The sequence below is a fragment of the Dermacentor andersoni genome, chromosome 8 (genome assembly GCF_023375885.2).
Source record: "Dermacentor andersoni chromosome 8, qqDerAnde1_hic_scaffold, whole genome shotgun sequence".
NCBI classification, from domain to species: Eukaryota; Metazoa; Arthropoda; class Arachnida; order Ixodida; family Ixodidae; genus Dermacentor; species Dermacentor andersoni.
Genome location: NC_092821.1, coordinates 119,556,885 through 119,584,198, shown reverse-complemented (window position 1 = coordinate 119,584,198; position 27,314 = coordinate 119,556,885). Strand labels below are relative to the sequence as shown.

At 42.7% G+C, this 27,314-nt stretch overlaps 2 long non-coding RNA genes across 3 annotated transcripts; both read left to right on the top strand.

Moving 5' to 3' along the window:
- Nucleotides 1-49: 49 nt before the first annotated feature.
- LOC126529138 (uncharacterized) lies at nucleotides 50-4,328 on the top strand. Of its 2 annotated transcripts, XR_008612049.2 has the most exons (4): nucleotides 50-157; nucleotides 219-311; nucleotides 2,139-2,296; nucleotides 4,147-4,328. It is a non-coding gene; the product is annotated as an uncharacterized lncRNA (long non-coding RNA). The 2 variants fall into 2 exon arrangements; XR_007599115.3 differs by having other exon boundaries at nucleotides 53-311.
- Nucleotides 4,329-11,265: 6,937 nt separating this feature from the next.
- LOC129384317 (uncharacterized) lies at nucleotides 11,266-20,673 on the top strand. The gene is made up of 2 exons (XR_008612050.2): nucleotides 11,266-14,365; nucleotides 15,812-20,673. It is a non-coding gene; the product is annotated as an uncharacterized lncRNA (long non-coding RNA).
- Nucleotides 20,674-27,314: the final 6,641 nt, after the last annotated feature.

Genomic DNA, 27,314 nt, shown 5'->3' with positions numbered 1-27,314 from the left:
AAAGTCAGAATCCGAAACTGCATGTATGCGCTCAGTGGCTCAGCTTAAATATGCTTAAATCCAAGCCAGAGCCAAAAGGGAAAGCGCGCGATCGTGTCTCAGCTGTCGAAGTTCGTTCTTTATTGCCGTGCAGTGTGCGCAGAGATGAATTATAAGGGTATAATACCATATGATAACGCCTTGGAGATTGGCCAGAACCAGTGTGCACTTTGTTGCAGGTATCCTGTAGCTGCAGACGTGAAGCAACGAACGGCGAGGGAGGCAAACCGAATTCATAATAGTTGAAAATCCGGAAGAGCTCCGTTGCATGTGTAAGTATGTGTACTACCTTTTTCTACTGAGCCACGTGTTTGGACGAGTCGCATGTCGATACTTCGCTCGCGAAGAGCTCTCGACAACGACGACGCCCGTGGGCTGAAGAAACGACATTGCTCAGGTCGACGAAAGCCTCATACGCAGCTAGTGAAAAAGCGAAGCGAGTCTTCCACCTTGACGGAGACAAAAGATTACTTTTCATGGCAGAGCCACTGTACTTTGTAGACAGAAAGTCGCGGGTATTCTGAAACGGACATGGGGCTCTTCAGTTTCTGTGTTTCTAAGCTGTTTAAGACTAAATTGATTCAGTGTCTATTTAAAAAGGGACTAGTTACGTGAGAGCGGCGGAGTGGTTAAAAAAAAGCTCATGCCCGGTTGGCTACACTATGCTCGAATAACGCGAAATTAAGGTCAGAGTTAGAGAGCCGGTCATCATGCACAGAGCCTCAGATCAGCGTTCGTTGGCGCGTCAGAGGTGGCTGCAGAGTCCAATATCATTCGAGGAGCGCAATAATTCATTAGTTACCTTTTGAATACAAGAGTACTGACCTTTGGCCATAAAATATATTTGCCAGTATGATGATCACCGTTGTGCCGGAGAACCAGTTAGCATGCAGTGATTAAATTTATTTGACCTATTTTACATCTGAGTCACAGAAAAAGCGAATCGCTTGCTGTTATAATGGCATTTGAATTGTTCACACTGGAATTGAACGGTCCTGTGGCCATCCTGTGCAACTGTGAGCTATTGCCTTTTGTTGCACGGCCAGTCGACTCTGGACCAACACAAACGTTGACGAGACGACCCAACAGATGTCTTGGCAGCTGCAGGTGTGCTGGTGTCAGAGTAAAGAGCCAGCATGTAAATGTCTGCCTACACCTTTCTTTCTCCAAGAATTTTGTTGTGTGGTTGGCACATTGCGCAGTAAACAATTATTTCCATTTATCTCTGTTGCTATCATCTGTCTTGCTGACTTACAGATGCTGTGGTGATGTTGGTACTTGATCAAATATTGTGGAAAGCATCAAGGGTTGGATTGGAACAAGAGTGGAACAGATTTGTATTTTCTCCACCTTGGTCATGTGTTAGATGTAGACAAGATGCTAAACTCCCCGGATCTACTCGAACGAGCCCTACAACCTTACGTTCACTCAAACCCATACAGGCGAGCGTGCCGCAGATTCCCTGTCCTATACCCACGTATAAGACATAACAAGGCACAAACGGAAACCGTTCCCATGCCAGCCCGCATCCACCTTCTCAGGGACCTCACAGAAGATCCTCCTAAATGTATTCGCTGTGGCAACTGCTTTAATACCTATCTAATCCTGTAGATATGTCATCCTGCACTCCCTTATGTTACCTCCCTATCCCTACTCCGCAATTGACTGCGGCCACCAAACCCCAGGAGCAAGAATACCTGGCAGCGCACACCTTATCGTCTTATCGCCATATGCTTGCAGATGTGGCCTGCCTGTTAATCCACTAAGCAGCAATAAAGCTTTCTCTCTCCTTCTCCGAACCACTTGAACACTACCACTAAAATGGCTGTGCTCATGTTCAAAGCACATACCAGGGAGCAAATGTGTATGCATGTGCAAAACTTATGTCCTAACTCTCAGTGGGCAGCCCCTCACGTCTTTCTTCTTTATGGATGAGATCCACTTTGTTGTGGCATTAAGGCCACCTGGAAGAGTTTAGCGAAGCACCATGTTGACAAAGCTCTTTGTCTAACAGGTGCAATTTGTTAACCTTTGACAGCATCATTTTTCACTCGCAGGCAATACACATTCTCACACGGGTTTTCACCTCCTTTATGCAGGAAGTTACGGTACCTGCAAGTGCAAATCTCGGCTTGGAATAATCTTATTCTGGCGGGTGCAATGCCTTGTTGGGCGTGGAGAGCTGAAATACCCCTGCACCGAGCTATCCCTGCCCATTTGGCCTGGAGCCGTCAGTGGCTGTACGCATCAAACCCAGGTCTCACTTTGTTTTTTTTTCTTCATGTTTACTGTCAGTTTGGAAATAGACGCTAACAATAAAATAATAGAGTACTGTGCCTGCACTAGCTGCCATGCATGATGCTGCCATGATTATAATTCATAAATGCTGTGTCTTAAAGGGCATGAGAAAGTTTTGGAACACAGCATGAAAACATGAACGATCTGTATACAGTGCTGCCACAAACGTGCGTGCCACGTGCTATTCTGCCTCATGCTGCTGGGAGTCCATAATTTCATAAAAGATTGCTCGCTCTCACCTGAGGCTTTCAAGGTCACCTCTGATAGGTTCTGCCAATGACATCATAGGCCCACATGACTGGCACTAGGCGCCGGCCAGCCATTGGGCTATTGTTCATGATCATTACCTATTCTTGAGCAAAAGCTAGTGCACATATGCATAGCCCTGCAGTGCCCTAGCAAACAGAGAAGCAGCAGTTATTAATGCTCATCCCATCACTCTTGGGCATCTTCACTGCACTGTGGATAGAAGACAAAATAAAACATGTGCAGTAGGCAAGCTGTTGCCATTGGTGCTGTCCCAGCTGTGAGAAAACATTGCGTTGCGGTAAGATTGGCCCTTCATGTCTTGTTTGTTATTGGGTCCTTTCGAAAAAAAATTCGCCAGAACCCATCTCGCGATGACTTGACAGTAAGGCATTTAGCATTGAATGAGTATAGCGTCAGAATGAGTTACGTATGAGGCGTGTACTGCAGTGGAACTCCTCTTTAGCGCTTCCCTAAGAACACTCAGTGCCATCTAGCACTGCCGCCGCGAAGCGCACACCTTGCCTCCGAGATGCATGGCGTACCAGTGGATGCAAACGTTTAGAAACACATGCGACAACTGGGCTGCTCTCTCTCTCGCTTCTTTCTGGACACACTGCGCCATCTGGTGGCTTCCAAGACGAGATTCGTGGCATGCCGGTGCATGCAAACATTGAGAATTGTTCCCTTATTTGCCACACACGCAGTGCATTCATGATAGAGCTCGCCAAAGCATTCGCATGAGGAACGTTGATCGAAAAGTGTCACATACCCAGTGCATTAGTGGCATGGCCTGCTAAAGTGTCGGGTTGCTGTCCCTGGGGAACCCTTGCAGCGTGGGTTCAATTCTGCTCAGCATGGAAGAAATGTAAGGGATCTTTTTCGTCATTGTAGAGCTGTACATTCCCAGTTACCGAAGTTACATGCCAGAAGTTGTACGACACCAACCACTGGGACGCCCACTTCAATGCAGGTGACCTTGTCCTCTGGTCATAAGGCTGAACCCTTGGCAACTTCAATGTCTACGATGTTAGTCGAGCTGCTGCAGGCGCTTCATGCCAATGTTGCCACCTGTCTTTCTTTCGCTTTTGTGTCTCCTCTCGTGGCAAGAGTCCCCACTTATGCCATTGCACAAGTGTAGTTTATCAATACACCTTATCTTAATATTTATCCTCGGTGTTCCTTTGAAGAAAACAGCCTCTTAAAGGGGCATAAGGCAGAAGCTTGTGGGCGTTCACTTTATTAAGCTTTTTTTTTTTTTTTTTTTCATTTAAGAGAGCAAAGTGACATCAGTGGAAATTTCAAAACAAAGGCCGCATCGAAGCCAGGGTGATATTATCTTTGAAGTATACAGTTGGTGAAGAGAAAAAAGTGCCCCTATATAACTTGGCATGGTTGAAGGCTGTATACTTTAAAATTTGTTAGAACTTGTGAATTTCCATGTTTGCAGTAGTAACTAATGCTGGACCTGGACCAACCACTAGAATTACTGTTGGCAATGTCGTGTCAGCATAGATTCAGGCTCAATGCACACAATTGTACATGTTTCTATCATTTTTTCAGGGCAAGCATGCATCGTGATCAGAATGGCTCAAGATGGTGAGTGTTCTTAGTTGAAGTGAAAGTACTGCAATCCTTAAACACCAACTTGGGTATTTTGCTCCCAGGCAATAAATGATGCCCCGTCTGTGAAACCAGTCCATTGTACATCTCTTTTGCTGCATAAAGTTTGTTACTGTTGTCAATTCATGGCTCATTTCTCTGCTCAGCAACCGGCACCTGCTGGGCATCGTAAAGACCAACTTTTGCCACCTAACACACAATGACTTTAGGGGAGCACCGACATATTGTCAGGGTTGTATAACTCTATCATGTGCTTCTTGCATGTAAAAGGAAGGCACTTGGCAAGTGTGAAGGTTGAAAAACAGTTATGAAATACCAAAAGTAGTTTGATACTGAAGTTGGTCTCAAAATGCCAGACTCGTCACCCTTCACAATGATCATAGCACCAAGTAAAATTTTCCAATATAGTGCAGCAATAAAGCTTTGTATGGTAATTATGTTCACTGAAGGACTGCCACATGTATTTCTTATTGCTACACTTGCATGTGCACGCCGTACCTGTTACAGGAATGGAGTGACCCAATGTATCGTGGCATCGTGATTCGTCGACCACCTGGGTATCAAATCTAGTCTGTATAAACTAATCACCCTGGCTACTGAAGCTAGTTCGTAGACATTACTGTAGAGTAAATTACTTGGTGTGCTTTATTATGGGATTTAGAGCATGAGTCTTCATATAATACAAACAAAATGATGACAAATTGAAAATGTAAAATCAGTACCCCTTCAAAGTTCCAATGATAAATGTTTGTTTCCTGACTTAGATGCTTCAACGAGTATCTGTGCACCCACTAATCACTGCAACAAATGAAATTGGTGATCTAACCTGCTCAGAATACGGCAGTGCATGTGCGAAATTCTGAAAAATCTGCTTTCCCGCACATCTAGTTTGGCCGGTGCAAGATAGAAGTCGCCCTAAAACTGCCAAAATGAGTAGCAGCGCATGATTCAATGAAGCCTCTAGCCTTGCCACCCTCTCTTCCTTTCTACATTCTCACTGTTTGCAAGCCTGCCCTCGCCTCATTGGTGCTGTGAGCGGGCAGGTGGGAGGCCATCTTGTAGTGGGGGCAACTTAATATATAGTGTGGAAACTCCTAGTATTTTGCATATGCCCTATCGGGTGCCAACAGCCAATTTCCAAACATGGTGAGCCCGTACTGCCACAAGGTGTGAGCTCTGAAGCCAAATCTCGCCTGCCTTTTTCTGACACGCCCGCTAGTGTGAGCAGGTCTGAAACCTGGGAAGCAAATGAAATGACTGCAAATGGAATTGTGGCGATTCGCAGTGGATTCACGTCAGTGTGTGTGAAGCTCTAACAGATGACAACGCACAAACAGTAACACTTAATTTTACACCTAAACCGGCCAGGTGTATAGAGAGCAGATGTGGGCAGAAATTTCTGTGGGCAAAGGAAACCTGTTGCTGCCCAGTGAATGTGCAGTCCCTTGGGAGAGCAGGTTCAACTCTTTCCGTACCATGCACTTTGTGCATCGTTAGTCCAGTAACAATGGTTCGCCGTTTTCGAGACCTTCTGCCCCGTTCACAGAAATATTGCACTATCATACGTGAAAGAGGAGAACTATAGTTTTGTATACTAAGCAGTTTGCTTGTTTCCCACCAGGCAATGATTTTTTAATGCGCTTTGAAGTTTCGCAATCATTAAAGTAGGAAGCAAAAATGGCCGCCCGCTATCAAACGTTTCAAACGCCGCTTTCAAAATCTTCCGCACTGCTCATGGACACACTTCGCCATCGAACATGAAGGATGAAAACTATGTTTTTCTTTTCTAAGCAGTTCTATTTTTTTCCCAACAAGCGTCAATTTTTGAATGCGCTCTGAAGTTTTGCGATCGTCAAAGTAGGAAGCGAAAATAGCTGCCTCTGGGAGCAGCGCGCGCTTCGAAAGATCGCAGATCTTTCCCAGCGCGCACCTGAGGTTGCTGCCTTTTCGACGGACTTGAGAACAACGACTATGCAAACCAGCCCGGAACACCAGCGGCCGTCGCCCAGCACGCCCAACTGTAGTGCTTGCAGTTAAATTTTTGTAGTGGAATACCTGTTCAATTAAAAATTTCGATTTTTTTTTTCGCAGATAGTGCCTATTCGACGGCAACGCATTTTGTATATATCTCATAATTTTTGTTACATATTTTTATTAGTAGATACAAGTGTGTCTTTACAGACTTTGTTCACTGTTATCCCACAATCTTGATTCTGACAATTTATATCTTTTCCACGACATATATCTCGGTAATGAAAGCTTTATGCGTGAAAAGTGCAGTAGTTCCTCCATAAAAAAGATCTGGCATAACCTACAAAGAACACCCAGGGTGTCTACCAACCGGGAAATCTTGGGGATTTTGAATAGTCTGGAAGTGCTCAGGGAATTTGTGCTTGTATCAGGGAGAACTAGCTGTAATTTTATTGAAAGGTAACAAAAATCGCGGTAATCTGGCTGGAGTAACAAAGAGGAATCGTAACGAATCTACTTTGACGCCGTGTCATCGGATGGAGGCGTTGCCAGTGTACAGTCAATGACCGACTTTCCGGACGCCCGATAATTCGGACAGCTTCGCGGCACCGCGACGTACCCCGTAGAGTCAATGTATAAAAACATCTGAAATTTCAGACGCAAGAACCCTTCGCCATCCGATTTTTCTGACATTTTGCCGTGACCGCAGGTCTGAAATGGCATTAATCAAACAAAGCCACTACTGCCGCCTCGAACAGCACTCTCGCGCGCAGATCTGCTTGCAGCTGTAGGTTCCACCACCGTGGCAGCGCTAGGCCTAGCTGCTTCGACGTTCGCTGTTAAGTTTCTTGCCGTTCGGTGCTGTGTTTTTCATTGAAAGAATTTGCCACTGTCAGCAATGCAACTCCGCCTTTGTCGTCCTCGTTATTAGCTTCGAAGCTCGCAAAGCACGGCGCGCTACATAATGCCGGTTTCCGGAATTTATCTTCACATTAGTGCAGCAGTTTTACGTGGTGAAGCATATGCAAAAGTATTGCGGTGAAGCATAACAAGCGTGAGAAGGGTCAATTGTCACAGTACGCAGTGTGTATTCCTAAATTATACACGCGTGCACTCTCCATCTCTAGTCACAGTACGAGCATCAATATGCCTAATAAGTGTTCTGGCGGGTATTCAGAGCTTTTTCGGATGTATTTGTGGCGAATTGAGCACTTAAGGGCAGTAAAATACGTGTTCATTTTGTCGAACTGCCCTATTTTTCAGATGCTTTCGCGGCCCCTAGGGAGTACTAAAAATCATACGTTGACTGTGAAGCTGACCAAGAGGATAGTTCAAATGGTTCATGAAGTGAACATTCGTCAGAAGGAAGACTGGAACAGAAAGGACCTACACATTGAGGAATGAATGGGAAAGGAAGTGTGCTGGCGTCGTTTTGAACGAGCTTGAGCTCAAAAAACAAAGTGTTGGCTAATGTCGAGATGCAAGTGACCCTCATCCAAACCAGAATAAACTCTTCTGAGCAGTGAAACGCAACGCTGAGGCATTGTGCGCAGGCTGAGAGTATGTCTGGACAGTTGAGGGTGACTTGACAGCTGTTGAGAAAGAATCTCACTTGTGACAGAGTTCGGACATCATACCAATGAGCTTGTAATCAATTGATAGGAATAGCTCATATTCGAAAATATTTGCTTCTGTATGCATCTCCTTTTTATTTGTATTTGAGAATGTTCGACTCGATTCGCAATACGTTTTACAATCTTTTTTTTTGCAGGTATTTTATATGCTGAACATTTCACTAGCACCCCCCTCCACTCCTTTCTGTTTTCTTATTGAATAAAATAAGCACTACTACTTATTATAAAAGCTGGATTAAATTGTCTTTTTTATTTTTTAACATGCTTACTAGAGAATGACAGCATCGGGCAACATGTCAGCCCGCCTTGACATTTTTTAAATTTCATTTATTTGCACATACTGCAGCCCCATACGAGGGCTATTGCAGGAGTGGGTAAAAACAGTGGTGAACAAAAAATAAAGTGAAATCAACAGTGAGTGTTACAACATTTATAAGACAGTCAAAGAACGGGAAAATCGCTTTCATTGATTCTTAAAAGGAACGAAACAGCAGTATGCATACACATAAAGTATAAACTAAACATAATTTAAGTAGTTACACATACTGGTTTTCGTAGAGAGCACTTTTGAATTCGCTTATCAGGAGTGAACGATGGCAGCCAGGTAAGGAATTCCGCACATGTATTGTGCGGGGAAAGAAGCTGTACTTGAAAGTATTTGTACGGGCATAGAAAGGGTTAAGATTAAGCTCGTGGAAGTTACGCGTGCAAGAAGGCTTGGTAAAAGATATGCAAGATGTGTTTGAAGTGTGATAGGACTTGTTATGTTGCGCAAAAGTTTTAATGATTGCACCTCAGGACGTACTGAAAGTAATGTTAGTTTCAGCTAGGGAGGGCAGAAGAGGTTGAAAAATAGCGGTCATACTGGTGAGAAAATGACACGGACGGCTTTTTTGTGAACTGCTTCTAGTTTGATTATGTTGTTTTTGTTATGGGGTGACCAGACTGTTACGGCATGATCGGTAATGGGGCGAACAAGAGTTTTATACATTAAGAGTTTAGTTGCCTTCGGAGCCTTTTGCATAGTACGATGTTGGTAACCAAGTTGTTTTAGGGCCTTTGAACAAGTTTGGTCACTGTGTGTAGTCGATAAGAGATTGTCAGTAAATGTTACACCAAGGTATTTGTATTGTCGAACTCTGGTTAAAAGTGACCCATTCAAGGAATATGTCCCAATTATAGGTGCTACTCTTTTTGTGACAAAACAACCATTTTTTTTTTTAATAATGTTCATTTTCCATTTTTCGCACCAAGCACCGAAAGAAAATTCTGCGTCACTGAAATTTTGCAAAGGCACTCAGGGAAAACCTGGAAAACTCGGGGAATTTGGAAATGTCAACTTAGTAGGCACCCTGTATGTTACTGGGAGATTGGGAATGTATTTGCAGGATCTTCATATTGCATTTTTTAAGTATGTGATGTTTCTGCTTTTGTCCATAGCTGTACCTTTCATAATTTTCCTTCATCTGTACGACTGCTACCTGTGGTAGTGTTGTTTGGCACATAATAATATGTGATCTTCTCCATCAGGCTCATGTTCCCTTTGATTCTAGGTCCTTACGTGGGTGTACTTTCTAAGCTTTCTTTTTCTTTCGTATTACTAAATTTCAGCCTTCTGGTTATCTTTTCGCACATGGCATTTCTTTATAGTAATCGATTATTCTTGGCCTCAAATAAAAATTAAGTTAGCTAAATTTGTTATCGGGCACTAAATAAATTATTGTGTTTGGTGACTGTGATTTGTTTATTCTTGTTGATACAGTAAAACCCTGTTAACTCGAAGTTATAAAGACCGTTAAAAATTTCTAGAGCAGCGCAGTTTTGAGATAGGCAAATTAACAAAAGTATAAGCCCCTGACTGTGCATAGACTATGTAGAGCCTCTGGAAGTCGGCTTCAGTAGCTGCTAAATTTCTCGCAAGAGCTCAATATACCGGAAGTAGATGACTTTTAGGATATGTTGTGTGACTTGACACCCGATATGTCGTGTGTCTACGGCCAACAGCGATCTGTCGGGCATGTACGGCTGACAGTGCTCATATCCCCAAAAAAGTAACCAACTGCAAATACCACCCAAAAGCCGCGATTTTGTAGCCATGCCTTGCACTTGCATATGTGTATTTGCCACTCTTTCATCCACCATTCTGAGCTGGCTTATACCATTGATAATTCAGGCAGAGCGTCGCTATAACCATTGACAAAGCGAGATATCAAATGGCATTGGAAAAGGCCTTGCTGCAAAACAGTGGCCCCGAACTTGTTGCTTAAGGAAATGCCAAAAACACACCAAATATACCGGTACCGCACCTGTACCGTGAATGGGAGTATTCCTGTTCAGGAGCTACCGTGCTTCGTCAGGAGTCAAAGCAACACTGTGCTGACATTATCGAGGAAATCGCAGCCGGCTGTGAACGATGGATAAGAGTGCCATGAAATGAAGTAGAATTCGCTGTAAACTTGCGGTTCTGTTACTTTTTGGCAGTATCACAGCTGCGAACATAGTATGGAAACGTTTGGGTAATCACTATTGTCTGGCATTTCCGCAGTCGAGATTTTGAGATACCTGTCCGGAGCATGGCACAAGGGCATTTAAGGGGGAAGAACTAAATAATGCATGGGGTTGACACCAAGCCAGGGGAAAATTTCACCTTAACCAATATTTTGAGATATCAGAGTTTGAGTTAAAGAGGGACTGTATTTTCAGGCTTGCACTTATTGCAGGCAATCAGCTTATTCAGTTCTGTTCACCATTTATCCCATTGAATGCACTCGCTGTGACAAATGTTTATCGGCAGTCTAAGTTTTGAGCCAAGTGTCAGAATCCATATGCTTACTCCATTTGTACACTGTTACAACTACGGTACTGACAATTCTGCAGCACTGGCGCGTCATCTTTCTCTAGTAATATATTTTTTGGATGCATAAAGATCAGTTTTCGTTATTAACGAAAGTAATTGGATGGAATTCATGAACAGAACTGATTCTCCTTTATTTTTTTAAATATACTAGTTTCCCAATATTTTATCTGATTATCTTTTTGTGCTCCCTGGAAATAGGAAAGTGTGCGAGGCTCTGGCTTAAAATGAAGCCTATGATTCAGTTATAAAATATACTATATACGGCTTTAAAAAATATATTTTAAAAATATACGCAATACATTTTTTCTTTAACACACATCATTTAAATAACAAAATTTAGTCATAAGTGTAGTTATCAAGAGCATTGGTAATTGTAATCCTTAAATGCACATGAATAAAATGGCCGCGAATTACAATAATGCCAAAACCATTGTCTCTAAATTCCTGTACATGTGCAAGCAAAATCTGGCTGATGTTGAACCACACTACCTACAGACATCTTTTTTTTTCCACAAGTACTAGTAAAAACAGTCTAAGATTGAAAAGAAAGAGGAAAATAAAATTGAAAGTTCATAAACATGGTATTACTGTTGCATAATATCAATTTCCGTGAAGTATGCTGAGAATGCAGAATGGTCTTTTTCAGTTTAACATTTTCCTGCTGCATTGGTGGTGTCGCTGTACTCTGATGAGAGGATTTATCTTCAGCCCTCTGTGTTCCACAGAATCATTTGATTCCTATCTGGTCTCTGTCATTGCTTAGAGCTGACATTTCTCAAGTTTGCAGGATTTCCAACTGCTGCAGAATCTCCCTCAAAGCCTGTGTTGCACAACAGTATAGCTTTATAACATGGTTGTAACATGGTTTCACAGCATGAAGCTAGTTGTGTGTGGCAATGCGACCAAATCTTGCTGCTGAAAGGCTCAGCCGCATTTTGGAGTTTGCCCTGAATGCAGCAAAATGGCATGTTTTTGCCCGTCAGCCTCTCGTATGTAGGGAGCACAGCCTTCGACCTGGGCACTGATGAAAAGTGAAGGACCTGCTGGTGTCGACTTGGCCAGAGCTAGTGCTTGTCTATTGTTACACCAGGAAAGCTCGCGATTTGGGCAATAGTTGTGCTTGTTGCGAGCCTTATCTGTGGAGTGTGAATGGAAATAAACTCCTACACCTACCATGCCCCCATTAGAATCATTTTTCGCAATATTCCGGCTGGAGAAAGGTCTTAACATTCTTGCACGTAGAAATAGGACATTGAAGCGTAAATATAGAATCAAAATCTAGAAACATATTTTAGAACAAAAATGTCATTTTTTCGGCCTGCATCTTTCTTGATAAGCCCAGTTACACAATGAGATGACGACGGAGTTCCAGATAAACACCTCACACATAGTTTACGTTAGGCTACACAATGCCTGTTGCCTTGTATATTTTGGGGGGTAAGAGGGCAGTAGTATACTATGGCATATTATTAGTTGCATTCTCGGAATTAACAGCGCGGTGCTTGCACTGAGCTAAACCAGCTCATGCAATGCATGAAGACATTTTGGACTTGGCTTCTCTGTGAAGTCAGCATAATCTTTTTCTTCAATGTAATTTGCTGGTCAGTTAGCTTTACCAGTTTCCTGTTTCACTTTTATCGTGGCTATTTATCAGCTGAGGTTATTACATTTTCCGTGCTTAGCAAAACAAAATTCGGCGCTGCGAAACAACTTGAACTAGGAAAATGTACACAAACTATATGCTGAAGCAGCTTCTCACAATTGAGTACTTGTTTGTGATAGATTTGAGGCACAGATGTGTGTGCCATATATGATAGAATGCAGTTTCTGATGTACATAGTGACAAGTCACCATATGTTGAGCACAGATATTTTACTTTGCTTTGTGTTATAAAGTAAATAGCTCATATAACAATGATATAACCACCATTAAACCATGAACTAGTTATAATGTCGTCTTACGCTCAAAATTAAAATGCAGTTTAGAACTGCATTGCGTGGAGCAATGTTTATGAGGCTGGTAGCTATGCTTGAGATATTCATTCTTGATAACACCTTGTTGTCCTCTTTCTCTCTCTAGATGTATGTCACTAGTGGATGAAGAGCATGATGCTGTGACCCCCACCCTCTACCCTCTTAATAACATTGTTACGAGCCACCTCCTGGGACTAACGAAGAAGACAACGATGACCGGGGCATTACTCATGTTCAGCCATCTTGGCCATTCCCATAGATAGCCTCTGCTTATAATCGTGCTTTACGTTCACCCTACTTCGCACCCCATCACAATATGCAATGTTACTTTTTTTTTTTTTTTCATGGCCGTACATTGTAAAGTTTTCTGCATCTTCGTGACTGTACCCTCCTGTAGTGTTCTTCTTGTACACAATATGGTTTGATCTTTTTCTTCTAGGCTGGTGTATTTTAGAGCACAGCTCTTAATGGCCCTTTCCGGTAGCGAGTGGCGGCGGCGGCGACATGACTGAGCACGCAAGCACAACAGTGAAGGATGAAAAAGAAAAGCGCACGCAGTGCCGCTTGGGGCTGCGCACCGTGGTGGTGCGCACGATGTGTCCTGCGACGATCGCTATAAGATGGCACCAGAGTCCCACGCGTCGTCTGCTCACTCCTTTACAAGATGGCACCAGAGTCCCACGCGTCGTCTGCTCACTCCTTTACAAGATGGCACCAGAGTCCCACGCGTCGTCTGCTCACTCCTTTATTCTTCTGTCACTGGGTTTCATTGGCTAAGAAAGGTTTAATGTTATCCCTTGGAAGTGCAACGTGCCTGGATGTACCAAAGTTTCTTGAATGTTATCATTAGTTCTATCCGTTGGCTCTTTTCACCAAAGCTTTCTGAAATCTGAGTGTGTGCACAACACGAATCATGTAGTACTTTCTGCAAGCCATGCTGGCAGCAGCGAATTCTCTGGAACCTTCGACAAGGCAAGTCTATAAGCCAATGCGCTTGACGTAGAAATCAGATTTTTGACGACCGCTGACTCTGCTCACCGCTGTTGTTGTGCTTGAGTGTCACTTGTTTTGCAGCACTTCCCTCCGTTTGCATTGTGCTGCACGAGACAGATTGTCCGCACCAGCCAATACATCGTGAAATGAAAACACGTTGAGAGATGCACTCAAATTATGATATACTCAAGTTTCTTATTAGGGATTATCGTAATCATCGGTGAATTGTTTTTCCCTCTAGGTGCTTTCTTGGAGATCCTTCTTTTGTTATTCTTCTATTTCAGCCTTCTCATTAATGTAAGCTTTCCTTTACAATAGTAAACGAGTGTTTAATTAAAAATTCAGTTTGCCAAGGCTATTTTAGTGCGAACAATGCAGTGTTTAGTGAATGTATGTACATTCTTAATTCTTGTTGTTTTAATTGTTGCACTTGTACTATGTTAGTTTTTTGATATCATTAATATTTAATTGTTTGGTGCTTCTAGAGAATTTGAGTGATTGCACTTGGAAGTTGATGTATTACAGGCCATAAATATTAATTATGCAACTGCTTGAAAAACAAATTCAAAGAAATTTGTCTGTGGTCCTGCTTGACTTTTTTAATTTTGTACTTTCTCCTTTTTTTACAGCTTGTCTTCTTTGGTACCCCCTTGTTTCTACAGTCTCACAATTGAAGCATTAATTGTGGATTCAAGACACTATTTATTCTACTTTCTGTTATACTGGATATAGTATGTTTTAATAGTGCTTTTTCTTTTATGAGCCATGTTTATGTAAATACATACTAAAAATGCCTTGTACATAAATTATATTTACTGTTTAGACGACAGTGCTGGGGCATTGGCAGCAAAGCGTTTTTGTGTTGACTTGTTCCTGCTTTTCAAAGATTACCTTTTCTGTTCTGGTGTTTTCTGCAATTTCAAATTCTATGGCCTTTGTTGGTGCAGAACAGTCGTGTTTTTACGCAGCAGTCAGTGAGACTGGGTTTTTCATACTTTGTTGTTCTCATTTTTAGTGTGCTGCATAATCTGTTTGTTGTCTTTTCTTGTACACACATGCATGTGCATGGCTGTTTGCTGCTCATCAGCAACCAAAGTACTTCAATCTGTGGGCTCATTGCGTGCACTGCTTGTCTTGAGTTAAGCTAGTTTATGCACAGTAAAACAATATATCTGGATCAGCCTCCCAGAAAAGACAGCATCATTGTTCACTTCTTTCGACACTTCTTTATCTGTGTGTGTCTTAAGGCTTACTCAGAACTTTTATGCTTAACAAAAGAAAGTGCAACACAATAGTGTAGCTGAAATAATGTTTGTGAACAAGATCATTCCTGGAGCTACATCCAGACCACTGTATGCAGTTATGACTGTTGACATTGGTGTGTTTTCTAGGTGTTCCAGGTGTCAAGCAGAGGTGTGTACAGTGTACTGTTGAACCCTGTTGTAGTTATGTGCCTAACAGCCACCACCCACGATGCATGTTCTGCCAAGAGAAATGTTATTTTACAGAGTGTTATGCAGTAATGGCAGACAGAATAAATACCGTCCATAAAATGACAAAATAGTGATAATAACATAGCACACTCGACTGAAAGTAACCAGTCTCTGTTCAAAACTGCATCATGCCAGCATTCTCATCTCCTGAGGAACCATATACTTTGTTGCTGCTTGCATTTTAGAAGCAGTCGTTGCTCTTGTACGGTCCTACATAAATTGGACACCTCAAGTGTGTGTATTTGTGAAGCCAGCCGCTCTTTTTTTACTGAGAGGCTTATGTACCAGACTGCTTGTTTTGGCATTGGACTTCAGGTTTCTTAAAGAGAAAAAACTGAAAACCCTGCAGCAGCAGCTTGCAATAATTGTATGCTCCACTTCCTCTCACTTGATGAAGTTCTTACAATTCAAAATTTCTTTCTTGGCAAAAATATGTGTGAATTTCACCAACTCGGTCATTGAGCAATCACGCATAAATATATTAGGCAAATCAAAAATGGTCGACTAGCTGTGCACTGTTTGGTATGATCTGAAATTATCAGTATTTCTTCAATGAATAAAAAAGCAATCATTAGTATTAGTGTCTATATTGTGTTTTCTATTGGCATTTCATAATTACGATTTAGTTTTCAAATGAAAAGCGTTACTATGGTAACCGTGACCTGTTTTAATTTGTTTATGCAGCATCGAGGCCTTCCAGTTGTCAAGCTGCAACTGTGAAAAGTGAGAAGTCATGTGAGCGACGCCGCCACCACTGCAATTTCTGTGACTATAAGACTGATAGAGTGGCTGATCTGAAAAGACACACCGTGGTCCATACAGGCGAGCGGCCATTTGAGTGCCATTTGTGCCCTCAGACATTTTCAGTAAAGAGTAATCTCAAGGCACACCTGCGCACTCACACAGGCGAGAGGCCATTTCGGTGCCCTTCATGCCCTCAGAGCTTCCTACAAAAGCATACTCTGAATGTTCACTTGCGCACTCATGCGCAGAGACGTTGCGCTGGCATAGAGGTAGAGCATCCACCTCGCGTGCAAAAGGACCGTGGTTTGAATCCCGGTACCGCGCACTTTTCCACCAGACCAAAAAATAAATGAAATCCACGTGTTGATAAAATTGCATAAACGGGCCTGGAGTGCGGCCTGATCCCGGTGACCAGAACCGGTAACGCACTCCCTCACCAGAGCAGGATTGGCCACCCTGGTGCAGTACTTGGCCACAACCTCCCATATGAACACAACAATCAAACCCCGGCCCTCAGTCCCCAGCAGCTGTGAAGCAACTGACCACAGCGGCGGTCAGACCTGCGACGCAGCAGAGGGTGCTAAGAATCCCTGGTTCCGGACAGGCCGCCATAGGAATCTGAACCTGGCAACGTTTAATGCTAGAATGTTATCTAGTGAGGCGAGCCTAGCAGTGCTATTGGAGAAATTAGAGGGCAGTAAGTGGGATATAATAGGGCTCAGTGAAGTTAGGAGGACAAATGAAGCATATACAGTGCTAAAAAGCGGGCACGTCCTGTGCTACCGGGGCTTAGCGGAGAGACGAGAACTAGGAGTCAGATTCCTGATTAATAAGGATATAGCTGGTAACATACAGGAATTCTATAGCATTAACAAGAGGGTGGCAGGTCTTGTTGTGAAACTTAATAAGAGGTACAAAATGAAGGTTGTACAGGTCTACGCCCCCACATCCGGTCATGATGACCAGGAAGTCGAAAGCTTCTATGAAGATGTTCTATGAAGATGTGGAATCGGCGATGGGTAAAGTCAAAACAAAATACACTATACTGATGGGCAACCTCAATGCCAAGGTAGGCAAGAAGCAGGCTGGAGACAAGTCAGTGGGGGAATATGGCATAGGCTCTAGGAATAACAGGGGAGAGTTATTAGTAGAGTTTGCAGAACAGAATAATATGCGGATAATGAATACCTTCTTCCGCAAGCGGGATAATTGAAAGTGGACGTGGAGGAGCCCGAATGGCGAGACTAGAAATGAAATAGACCTTATACTCTGCGCTAACCCTGGCATCATACAAGATGTGGACGTGCTCGGCAAAGTTCACTGCAGTGACCATAGGATTGTAAGAACTCGAATTAGCCTAGACCTGAAGAGGGAACTGAAGAAACTCGTACATAAGAAGCCGATCAATTAGTTAGCGGTAAGAGGGAAACTAGAGGAATTCCGGATCAAGCTACAGAACGGGTATTCGGCTTTAATTTAGGAAGAGGACCTTAGTGTTGAAGATATGAACGACAATCTTATGGGCATCATTAAGGAGTGTGCAATAGAAGTCAGTGGTAACTCTGTTAGACAGGATACCAGTAAGCTATCGCAGGATACGAAAGATCTGATCAAGAAACGCCAATGTATGAAAGCCTCTAACCCTACAGCTAGAATAGAACTGGCAGGACTTTCCAAGTCAATCAACAAGCGTAAGACAGCTGACATAAGGAAGTATAATATGGATAGAATTGAACATGCTCTCAGGAATGGAGGAAGCCTAAATGCAGTGAAGAAGAAACTAGGAATAGGCAAGAATCAGATGTATGCGCTAAGAGACAAAGCCGGCAATATCATTACTAATATGGATGAGATAGTTCAAGTGGCTGAGGGGTTGTACAGAGATTTGTACAGTACCAGTGGCACCCACGACGATAATGGAAGAGAGAATAGTCTAGAGGAAATTGAAATCCCACACGTAATGCCAGAAGAAGTAAAAAAAAGCCTTGGGAGCTATGCACAGAGGGAAGGCAGCTGGGGAGGATCAGGTAACAGCAGATTTGCTGAAGGATGGTGGGCTGATTGCTCTGGAAAAACTGGCCACCCTCTATATGCAGTGCCTCATGACCTCGAGCGTACCGGAATCTTGGAAGAATGCTAACATAATCCTAATCGATAAGAAAGGGGACGCCAAATACTTGAAAAATTATAGACCGATCAGCTTACTGTCCGTTGCCTACAAAGTATTTACTAAGGTAATCGCAAATAGAATCAGGAACACCTTAGACTTCTGTCAACCAAAGGACCAGGCAGGATTCCGTAAAGGCTACTCAACAATAGACCATATTCACACTATCAATCGGGTGATAGAGAAATGTGCGGAATATAACCAACCCTTATATACAGCTTTCATTGATTACGAGAAAGCGTTTGATTCGGTCGAAACCTCAGCAGTCATGGAGGCATTGCGAAATCGGGCCGTAGACGACCCGTATGTAAAAATACTGAAAGATATCTATAGCGCCTCCACAGCCTCCGTAGTCCTCCATAAAGAAAGCAACAAAATCCCAATTAAGAGAGGCGTCAGACAGGGAGATACGATCTCTCCAATGCTATTCACAGCGTGTCTACAGTAGGTATTCAGAGACCTGGATTGGGAAGAATTGGGGATAAGAGTTAATGGAGAATACCTTAGTAACTTGAGATTCGCTGATGATATTGCCTTGCTTAGTAACTCGGGGGACCAACTGCAATGCATGCTCACTGACCTGGAGAGGCAAAGCCGAAGGGTGGGTCTAAAAATTAATCTGCAGAAAACTAAAGTAATGTTTAACAGTCTCGAAAGAGAACAGCAGTTTACGATAGGTAATGAGGCACTGGAAGCGGTAAGGGAATACATCTACTTAGGACAGGCAGTGACCGCAGATCCGGATCCTGAGACTGAAACAATCAAAAGAATAAGAATGGGCTGGGGTGCATTTGGCAGGCATTCTCAGATCATGAACAGCAGGTTGCCATTATCCCTCAAGAGAAAAGTGTATAACAGCTGTGTCTTACCAGTACTCACGTACGGGGCAGAAACCTGGAGGCTTACAAAAAGGGTTCTACTTAAATGGAGGATGACACAACGAGCTGTGGAAAGAAGAATGGTATGTGTAACATTAAGGGATAAGAAAAGAGCAGATTGGGTGAGGGAACAAATGGGTTGAAATCAAGAAAAAGAAATGGGCATGGGCAGGACATGTAATGAGGAGGGAAGGTAACCGATGGTCATTAAGGGTTACTAACTGTATTCCAAGGGAATGGAAGCGTGGCAGGGGACGGCAGAAAGTTACGTGAGCAGATGAGATTAAGAAGTTTGCAGGGACAACACAGCCACAATTAGTACATGACAGGGGTAGTTGGAGAAGTATGGGAGAGGCCTTTGCCCTGCAGTGGGCGTAACCAGGCTGATGACGATGATGACATGCAAGAAGCCATATCAGTGCCGCCTATGTCTCAATACCTGTTTACATAAAAACCAGTTAAATTGGCACATGCGCCACCACAAGTGAAAGTGACTATTGGATGGATAGATCTTAGTTTTATAGCTAAGAACTCATTCAACTGGTCCTTCCAGAGTACCTTTAGAATGCAAAGAAAGTCATGTAAGGCAACTATAAAGCTGTAGGTCTAGTAATAATGTCATGGCTTCATCATTAATGCTGGAGTGTTCTTATGGATGTAATAAACTGCTGCAAAGTAGATTGTGCTGTCAGTGCGATTGTTTATGCGTGCCCTGAGCTGTACTAGATTGTACTTGTTTGATTTAGATTGTACTTGTTGTCTGGTGGTTATAAAAGAGAGCTGCCACAAAATAAACGATTCTTGTCCTAGCAGCCTACGTTTGGTGCGTCATGGATTGTCAGGCCTCGGCATGGTGCGGCAATGGCGATGAGAAACGTACTCGCATTTTGAAAAGCAAGGGCTTCGCTACTTGTGCAGTGTCGTAACAAGTGCCACTGTTTGATGTCGGCAAGGGCAGTGGACTTCATTTGTCATTTAAATTGAGTTCTTCTTCGAGGATAGCAGCATTGTGGAAGATGCACAGAAGAGAATGCTTCTTGTCTCGGCTCTTAGATCAAGGTCAATTGAAGCCCCCGGTGGGTGATGTTCTTGTAAGGTGAACTAGCTCACCTACAAGGAAGAACTTGAAATTCTGGAAGGCTTCCAGGACCCCAAGCCAAACAAGATTGCAGAAAGCTTCAGATTATTTATTCTTGTCCACAATGAGGACTAATCAGCAGTTTATTGTCGAGCCCTGCCGACTTGCCGACAAATGCAACTTTGGTACGTGGCATGTTAGACCTAATGCTACAGGACAAAGTTGTATGTTGAATCTGAAGCAAAAAGTTGCAGAAAGGAATGCTTTCTCGTGGGAGTTGGACCTTGAAGGAAGCTGAGAGAATAGTTCTGGCAACCGAAGCTGTGGGTAAAGCATCGTATGTGCACTCAGGACCAAATCTCAAAATATTTTCTGCCCCAATTATTTCTCTTGTGAGCTTGTCATGCATGAGTATACAATGAATAGCGAGCCACCCATCACATGCACTTTTGACATTGTTGTGTTCTCTATCATTAAGGCTCTTGCCTGTCTGCCTGATGTCCTAGCTTCTTACTACAAGAAAGGGGAATCCTATTGCTACCTGCAGGCAATGAAGGTAATTTTTTTTTCATACTTGTCTTGTTTTTTTAATTAGAAGGTAACTATTTGCACATGCGTGGTGGCTCTGTGCAAGTGTATAAAATTGTCACGAAAAATAAACCTTTGTTGGTGGTTTGTGCTCTGTGTCATGTCCTCCTTTTTGTGTGATTGTTCCGTCTGTGCTGTACGTCTAAGTCCTTAAGCCTATCTTTTCTTTTCTTTTTTTTCTTCTTCTTCCAGGACGGCTCCATGCAAGCTACAGTTCACTCTATTTAGAAATAGCATATTAAACTCGATATATGGATGTTGTTTTCTCGAATACAGTACACTTCCGTTAATTCAACTCTGTCTATTTCGATCCCTACCGAGGGTCCTGGCCAATGCCAAGCTCGTTATTTTGATCCTAAGATTAGCTTTTGCCGCATAATTCGAACTTCACAAGTCAGCAGGCAGGCGCCTGACCCCTGTGGAGACGCCGATAGTGACGTCTACAGTAGCAGTGTCCGTCTCGGCGGAGCTTAGGAGGCAGCGATTTCTTTGAACACACGTCGTCCTTTGTAGAAAACGCCCGTTTTCTGCCCGCTCTATGAAGATAGTCAAGCAATAACCCTAGCTCACCATGTCTTATTACGTTAATTACCCGAATCGAATGCGTGCTTCTTCTTTATTTTTTGAAGATAAAATTTTGCCTGCGCACTCCAATCGCACAATCAATCAAAACCGCCTTCGCAACGTTTGTATGTTTTGCCGCATAACGCAGCCGTACTGCTGTTGAGGTAACTTTAAGATGCTGGGCGGCAAAGCCCACTTTAGGAAACCGGGCGCCATTGTGCAACAATTTTTCTTGCCAAAAAAATCGGAAGCGCGTTAGATTTGTACTTTGTTAGGAGCTTTATTGTCATTTATCTATCAGTGTTCTACTTTGGAAACAAAGTGAGCATGCGTTTGACTGGGAGGAGGGGGTTAAACTGGGGCAACTACTGCCAAATGAATCTGTGGTGTGTGCTGTCAGTTTTTTGCATCTTGGTTTAATTCAACCCGCCCAATAATTCGATCAATTTCGTCGGTCCCATTAAAGTCGACTTAACAGTACTCGACTGTATTTGTATTCTATTCGACGAGTGGAAATTTTACTACTCGAACACCTGTAATATTACCAACATATTCATTTTGTTCCTACGTGACAATGTAACACAGCTGTGGTTTCGGCTTCCCAGAGTAAATGGCTTATCTCAACAAAATTTGAACACACGGTAAAGGCACAATACTGAAAGAGATAGAGGAAACACATAATATCCAAAGTACTTGTCATTGAGCATTGCATGAGGTGCTGTTGTACCATCAGTCGGGTGCACACAGTATGAGGAAGTGTGTTACCAAGTCGTGAAAACTGAACAGCGAGCACTGTTGCTCATGTCCCGCCTTTTTATTGCTTTGAGCAATTGCGGTGCAACATGAAACCACTGAGTAGACCGCTAATAATCCAGCAGTACATCCGATGGATGTTCAGCGCAGAACGTTCGGACATCTGCCGGGTATTCCCACAAATCTAGACGTACGACGGATATCTGAGAGACCGTCCCATGCAAAATCAAAGGCATCCATTCGGGCGTCCTGGATACGTCCTCTTCGCGAACGTTCGGATGTTGATAGCAGGTTAAAAAATGGGCGTCTTTTAAAGAAATATTCCAAGAATATCCGCGGTGGATGAAGCAATCTGGACGTGGACATCCAGGGTACATTTGTAGTATTGTAAATGTAGACATTGATTACATCATAAATGTTCATAAGATATAGAGGACATCTATGATAAATCTGGAATTCTTTTTGTCAGGTTTTGTATGTGCGCATCACCTTGCTCATACTGCCGTTTTTCTGCTTTAGAAGCTGTACTCTACCTATGAGAACCAATGTGCCAGTTATATGCACCATGCTGCACTGAATTGCTTTACTGTGTAATTGCGTACACAAATAAGTGCCACCAAAGCAACTGGGACCTTGTCTTAGTGGTATAGGTTGCAAAGGTGACAAGATACATATGTTGTCATATGTGCTTAATGTATATATGTATATATTTATGAAATCATGCATGTCTGTATATTTAATGAAATCATCGTGCTTATGTAGGGGCCTCTATGGCACAAATCAATTGATGGACGTTTCAATGTATCCCTGGGCGAACATCTGCGAGACATATATGCTGTTGGTAAATCCATAAGCAAACATACACTGAACGTCCACCATATTAAAGTGTGCGGACATTCTGTTACGACCCCACTCCCCAAATCTATGTCCCCTGTTCGTACCACGGATATTGTTTCCCGGACATGGACGTTCGGATCTGAATCGGATATTCACCGGACATTTGTGGTCCATTGGGCAACAAAGACTTCTCGCACTCAGTTTTCGCTGTCATTTACGCAGTGACTGAATCTGTCGGCAAAGGTTCTTGTGATATCATGCATTGATGCCGGCCATTGAAGTTAGCTGTTAACACTTTTGCTCCTCTCTTTGTTTACCTAGATCTGTGTTCATAGGGAATGTATTTGCAGTATCTTCATATTCCATTTTTTAAATATGTGGTGTTTGTGCTTTTCTTCATGGCTGTACCTTTCATAATTTTTCTTTGTCTGTGCGACTGCTACCTGTGGGGGTGGTGTTTGGCACACATTAGCACGGGCTCTTTTTTCCACCAGGCCCATATGTTCTCGTTGCTTCTATAGGTCCTTATGTGGGTGTATTTTGGTACCTTTTTTTCCAGTATTATTCAGTTTCAGCCTCTTCACTATCTTTTTGCACATAGTGTAGTAATTGATTGTTCATAGCCTCGAATAAAAATTCACTTAGCTAAATCAGTTTTAGCGCACTAAATGCATGATCGTGTTTGGTGAATCTGTGTTGTTTATTCTTGTTGATACGCTAAAACCCTGTTAACTTGAATGTGCGACTCGGCACCTGATATGTCGGGTAACTACAGACAACGGTGATCTGTCGGGCCTCTACAGCCGACAGTGCTCATATCCCCAAAAAGTAATCGACCGGGAATACCGCCCCAGTGCTGCGATATTTTAGCCATGCCTTTCACTTGTATAAAGGCCACTCTTTCATCCACCGTTTTCGGCTGGCTTATCCCTTTGAATAAAATCCTAATCTCGACTGCAAAAGTCACTACCCAAATGTTTCTATACTTCAAGTGCAACTGTAATATCGCCAAGAAGTGAGAGGACCTCAAGTTTAAAGCAAATTCTGCTTCATTCCATGCCACTTTTATCATCTACCATTCATAGCCAGTTGCGATCTCATTGATAACGTGGATGGAGTGTCGCTTTAACCCCTGACAAAGCGCAATACCTCCGTAACATGTATGCTCACATTCATGGTACAGGTGCGCCGAATGTCTGGTGTTTTTGGCATTTTCTTAGGTAACAAGTTCAGGGCCACCATTTTGTAGCAGTGCCTTTCTCAATGCCATTTCATATCTCGCTTCGTCAGTAGTCATAGCGACGGTCCAGCTGCGTCAAGGTCTTCCAAAACGAAGAAAGGGATGCGTTAGAGTCTGGTAATTAACATAATAAGACATTGTGAGCTAGAGTTATTGCTTGAATGTCTTCACAGAGCAAGGCATTGCAACAAAATGGTGGCCCTGAACTTGTTACTTAAGAAAATGCCAAAAACATATCAGACATTCGGTGCATCTGTACCATGAATGTGAGCATGCATGTTACGGAGGTATTGCACGCACGTGCGCTTCGTCAGGGGTCAAAGCGACAGTCCGCCCATGTTATCGATGGGATCGCAACTAGCTGCGACTGCTAGATGACAAAAATGGCGTGGAATAAAGCAGAATTCACTGTAAACTTGCGGTCCTCTCACTTTTTGGCGATATTACAGCTGTGCTCGAAGTGTAGAAACATTTGAGCAGCGACTTTTGCAGTCGAGATTAGCATTTTCGCAGTCGAGATTTCGAGGTACCTATCTGGAGTATGGCACAAGAGCATTATGAGAGAAGAGGTGAAAAATATGTGGGTTTGACGCCAATTAAGCCAGGGAAAATGTTAAACTTAACCGATATTTTCAGATATCAGAGTTCGAGTAACGAGGGACTGCATATTTCCAGGCTTGCACTTATTGCAGACAATCAACTTATTCAGTTCCATTTGCCATTTATCCCATATTGGCTGTACCAGAGAAGTTAGGCGATGGTACTTGGAAGTTCGTTTATTATTGCCATTGAATGCACTTGCTATGAGAAATGTTTATCAGCAGTTTTTTTTAGCCAAGTGTAAAGATCCATGTGCTTACTCCATTTGTACATTGGTACAGCTACAGTACTTTCAATTCTGCTGGCTCTGGTGCATCAACTTTCTCTAGTAATATTTCAGTGAAATGCCTCAAAGATTTGTTTTTGTTAATAGCAAAAGTAATTGGATTGAATTCATGCACAATAGAGAGCTTATTTTGCATTAGTTTCTCAGTGTTTTATTTATATTTCTGTGCTTCCTGGAAGTGAAAAGTATGCGAGGCTCGGGCTTACAATTAAGCCTAGGAGAGACTTATAAAATAGGCTATACACACCTGTCAAAAATTATATAAAAATAAGCCAAAGAAAACCTTTCTTCAAGCTGCATTATTTCAATTAAAAAAATTAATCGCATTTATCGAGCACATATTGGTTATTCATATCCTTAAAAACACATGAAGAAAATTGCCACAAAATACAACAACGCCTAAACACTTGCGTCTTCTAAATTTTTGTGCATGAGCTAGCATGTCAAATTTGGCTGAGGTTGAGCCACACTAACTACAAAAAATTTTTTGGCTCAAGTACTAGTAAAAAAACATTGTAAAATTGAAAAGAAAGAGTAAAATGAAGTTGAAAGTTCATAAACATGACGTTACTGTTGCATATGATCTATTTACATGAAATTTGCCCGGAGTGGAGAACAGTCTTTCCAGTTGAAAACTATCCTGCTGCATCGGTGGTATCCTGATAAACTTTGCGAGCTTCCCTCTCCGACCGGGTTTTCTTTGCTGCACTCCGACAATAAGAGCTTAGCTTCAGCTGTCCGTGTTCCAGAGATTGTTTTGATCCTTTTCTGCTTGCTCAGAGCTAAGAATGTATCAGTTGGCAGGATAGCCAACTCTTGTAGAAGCTTCTCAAAGCCTATATGTGGCCTTTGTTGAACAACAGCATTGTTGTAGAAGTGGCTATGTCCACAGCACGAAGCAAAGTTTTTTTGGCACAGCGACCAAATCTTGCTGCTGAAAGGCTCATCCGCGTTTTTGAGTTCGCCCTGAATACAGCGACACAGCAGATTTTTGGTCGTCAGCCTCTCATGTGTATGAAGCACAGCCTTCACCTAAGCACTGGTGAAAAGTGAAGAATCAGCTGGTGTCGACTCGGGGCTGGTGCTCATCTGTTGTTGCACCAGGAAAGCTGGTGATGCGGCAGTGGTTGTGGTGAGCCTCACCTATGGAGCATGCATGGAAAAATAATAGCCCTGCAGCTACCATGCCCCAATAGAAATAACCTTTCATAATCTTCTTGCTGGAGAAATGGTTCAACATTCTTGCACATAGAGGACGTTGAAGCATAATTGTGTAATCAAAATCTCTAAACATGATTTTTAAAACAAAAATTTCATTTTTCGATCTGCATCTCCCCTCAATAAGCCCAGTTACCTATGAGATTGATGATGCAATACCAGACGAACCCCTTACACATTTTTTACAGTAAGCTACAAAATGTCTGTTTGGCATTTTTTTTTGGGGGGGGGGGGGGGGGGGTAGGAGGGCAACCGTATACTATGGCAGATAGTTAGCTGCATTCTCCGGAATATAGTGAGCACGGTGCTTGTACTGCAAGAAGACATTTTGGGCTTAGCTTCTCTGTGAAGATAGCATAATCTTTTCTTTTGTTTAAATTATTTATCAGTTAGCTTTATCTGTTTCCTTTTCACTTTTATCGTAGCTATTTAGCTGAGGTTATTATATTTTACGTGGTTCGCAAAATAAAATTTGTCGCTGTGAAACAACTTGAACTACGAAAATGTACACAAACTATACTGCAGCAGCCTCTGACCATTGACTTGTTGTGTACGTGTGATAGATATTTTGAGGCACATGTGTACCATATACAATAGAAGCCCGTTTCAGAAAAACACTGTGACAGTTCACCATATGTTGGACACAAAAGTTTGCTTTGTGGTTGCACAGTAAATAGCTAAAAAAAAAATACCATAAAATCCCGAGCAAGCGCCCCTACCTGCGCGAGCCCTCCTCCCCCACCCTCTCCTTTCGATTGATTTGAAATTGGCGCAAGCTTGGCAGCAAACGCCCCGCCCCCCCTCTTCCCCTTCCTTTTCCCCTTCCTTGACACTTTTCAACGCTTCATGAATTTTCACCGGACCTCCTGGCTACAATTTCTTTCTGTCAACTTCTTAGAAACTTGCATATTAAATTGCAATCCACCAGTCACCACAAACCTATAGAAATATATGGGCACTGGCCGAGATGAAATTAATCAAAAAACTGAATTAACCAGAGTCAATTGACTGTAGTAAGCACTTGCACTACTGACAATAAAGTTTGTGTATTGTTAGTCATCTTGTACATGTATAGTATAAACAGAAGTGGCGGTAGAAATACATTCACGGAGTACTTCTGACATCACGCACAGACTGCACGTTACATTCTTATCCAGTCATCATAGCTTCACTACAACATCTCACACTTGTTACGGTACAACAAATTCGCCGCATTGTGGCAGTGCAACTGGTG